Source organism: Brassica oleracea, chromosome C3 (assembly GCF_000695525.1).
Source record: "Brassica oleracea var. oleracea cultivar TO1000 chromosome C3, BOL, whole genome shotgun sequence".
Classification (NCBI taxonomy): Eukaryota; Viridiplantae; Streptophyta; class Magnoliopsida; order Brassicales; family Brassicaceae; genus Brassica; species Brassica oleracea.
This window is the reverse complement of record NC_027750.1, coordinates 64,175,895-64,179,434: the sequence shown is the minus strand read 5'-3', so window position 1 is coordinate 64,179,434 and position 3,540 is coordinate 64,175,895.

The following is a 3,540-nucleotide window of genomic DNA, read 5'->3' as shown; positions in this document are numbered from 1 at the left end:
TTTGATTGATCATTTGCCATCCTTAGTTCGATACTTGATCACCCAAGGTCTAATCCCTATGCCCATGAGTTCTCTTTTCCCTTAGTCAAGAAAGTATCATTTTGTTATTGCTTTCTAGTATTAGTAGTAGTTTAAAACCCATCTAAATCATTGGTTGCACTTAGATTAAGTGAGTACTTGCATTCTCAGTGCTTTGATATCCCTCAGAACTGGTTCGACAATCACTATACTACAACATTTGTCTTAGGAGCCTTGAAAACTCCTAACATCAAAGATGCACGACGGACTCCGCCATCAGCGGAAACGAACCAGTGAAGAGACCAACAGAGAAGCCCTCACATAAGATCAACCCGAAGATCTTAGTCTGACGAATCAACGCTTCTAGAAGATAACACTGTTTTCAATCAAACCAAAGAACTCTGTTCTTCCTGCGAGAACAATCGACCATCTTTGAAAATAAATTTTAGCTTGAAGATGAATCGTCCCTGACCAAAGGGAAGGAAGAAGACAGAGGATCAGATCGAGAAGTCAGTGAGGCAGGGGAGGGCAAGAAGCAACGATCGGATTTATGCCGGCGAAAACAGTGCTTAAGGAGCCATCGTTTCCCAGAGAGAAGCCGGCGAAGCAGGTTCCATGGAAGCCACCGCTTCCCAGAGTCAAAAGCCCGATCCACGGGAGTCAAGGCCGAAGGAAACCAGCTGGCGAAAACGAAATCATTTTATCTCTTCTCTGTGAAAGATACTAGAGAGGGAACAATGATGAGAGAGAAAGCCCGATGGTACTTCAGTTTAATTTAACTTGTTATATATATTTTTTCTTCTATCCTAATATGAATTTTTGTACGGTTTACATTTATTTTATATTGTTCTATCCTCTTATTATTCACACCTTATTATTCACACGTGACACACCCCCACAAATAATACACCACTAGATGGAGACCCGCGCCATGCACAGAATTAGATATTACATAAAATATTATGTTATATAAAATGTTAAACCAAGAGGAGACTTTGTTGTTACTAAAGTACATTCAAAAACAATGTTTTGAAAACCGAATTGGACCGGCTGGTCAAACCGATTTTTCCAATTTGATCGTGATTCATTAAAAAGCCGAATTTCTGTTTGAAATTTAAGAAAAACTGATAAAACCAGTCAAAATCGGTAAAACCGTGACTTGAGTCAACTTTAAAACCGAGTTCTAAAAATTAACATATAATTAATGTGTTATTAATTTTTATTAAAATTTTATATTTCATAATAAATGTGTGACTATTACTATTTAATTTGTTTTTTATTTAATTCTATTTTCTTATTAAATATAAGTAATTTTTTTGTGTTGCTCTCATACACTATTCTCATTTTTTTAATATTCATAAAAATTAAGATTTTAGTTGTAAGAATAAATAAATACGGTAATTTGAAAGATTAATTAATTTTTTTTTATCAATTTCAATTCACAAAATATTCGCTTGTTTATTATATATACAGCTAGATTTATGTTTATTGTTTATTTTTAGTTAATAAAATATATAATAAAAACATATTATATTTAAAACAATTTTTTAGATCCATAAATATAAATATAAATATATATATATATATATATATAATTTTTAATTATAAAATTTGGTTCGACAGGTTGAATCGATCCAGTCAGTCATCCAGTAACTATACCGAATCGGTATCCAATCCAATTTTCAAAACATTTCCAAAGACGTGCATTAAATAACCAAATAGGAAATATAGTTTGTGGTTTTGAATCTATCGCCGTATAATATTTTTTTGCGATTTTGCTTTAAATTATCCACAAAATAAGACGAATAAACTGAATCTATAATCAATGTATAATTATATGGTTTATGCGGCAAATCAATTAGAATGCCACATATGGTAACTTTCAGATATTATTTCGAGATACAAATATTATACTTTGACAGATTAATAGCGCATTTATTATTTTAAATGATTTATATTCTAAAAAGCATATGTATACAAACCTAATAATCAAATACACAATAATATTTGTGATATACTATTTTTCCATGGAAGAAAATATTATTTACTTATTACATGTTTCCCTAAATGGAATATATAATTACTAATTTCTATTCCTAAACCACAATGATTCTTTACAGTTTTTTTTTTATTTAGAAAAAGGTCTTACCAATTATTCTTTATTTAGTTAACCATATTTCAGAGCTAATATGGGGGATATACTATACGCTCCTGTTCGGAACTACCCTAAACGCTTCATAATTAACATATATGTACGAAGCACAGATCCTTATTCTCTTTAATAATATACAGTATAAAAATGACTGTGCTATATTATTCAGTAATTTTATTTTTTTTGTGCATGCTATAAGCCCCATGATACAATTTACTAATCGTTAGTGTAAAAAGTTACATTCTTAGTGTCGCAAACGTCGTTGTGTAAGAAGCGTTGAAAACGTCATCGTGTAAGTTTGTGTTCGATTCCTTATTATTTTAAAAAAAATAGAAATATAATGTATTAGATATAATACAATACATATATGGTACCAATGGCATTATTAGTAATTAGTCTAGTGTAGAAAAGATAGTTATAACTGTAGGCTGAGAAAGCATGCGGGAGCGACACATCAGATAAATGACATGGATGTAATTAAAATAAAAAACTAAGATTATTTTTTTAAAATGTTCATGTAATAAGTAAGGGATGCTTCATGGACCTACAAAACCTCTCAAAGTCGTATTGTTTATTTGATTTATTTGAAAGTAGTTTTTATTTTAATTAATTGTGATGTTTTGTGGAATATATGCAGGAGGGATAGCTTCATAACTCATAAAGCATTTTGTGATGCATTAGCAGAAGAGGGTGCAAGAGCCATACCATACCCTATTCTCATCCAATCTTCTTCTCTTCATCAAACTCAACACAACATAAACTTCTCTTCTCCTCACAAACCATCACCGGCCACAATAACAATCCCCATGGTCATGATGAACTTCCTATGAAGCAAGAAGAGCCACATCATCACTTCCACAACATCCCTCCTTGGCTCATCTCATTGTTGGATAAGCTTGGAATACAAGTTTCCTTTTCTTTATTGTGTTATGATTATCTATAAGATTAAGAATATGGTTTTGTGATAATACTAATAGAATTAGGAGTTATCTAGTTCTATATATATATGGAGATGCATATTGTGTTGTATAATATACTTTTGTGATTTGTGATTTGAGCTTGTGATTGAATAAATAAGAGAGGGACTTCTTATTAAGGTTGTGATTCTTAAAGCTTTGAGATTCTATATTTGGTATCAGAGCCATTACAATAGAAACTTGAAAGTTACAAACATCAATCATGAGCGAAGTTAAGGATGAAATCGTGCTGCACAAGGAGAAGGGACCTGCCTCCATAAAATTCCCAATGTTAACCTCTTCAAACTATACCGTCTGGTCTATGAGAATGAAGATAGCTCTTAAAGTCAGCGAGGTATGGGAAACGATTGATCCAGGAGTCAAAGATGAGAAGAAAAATAACATGGCAATTGC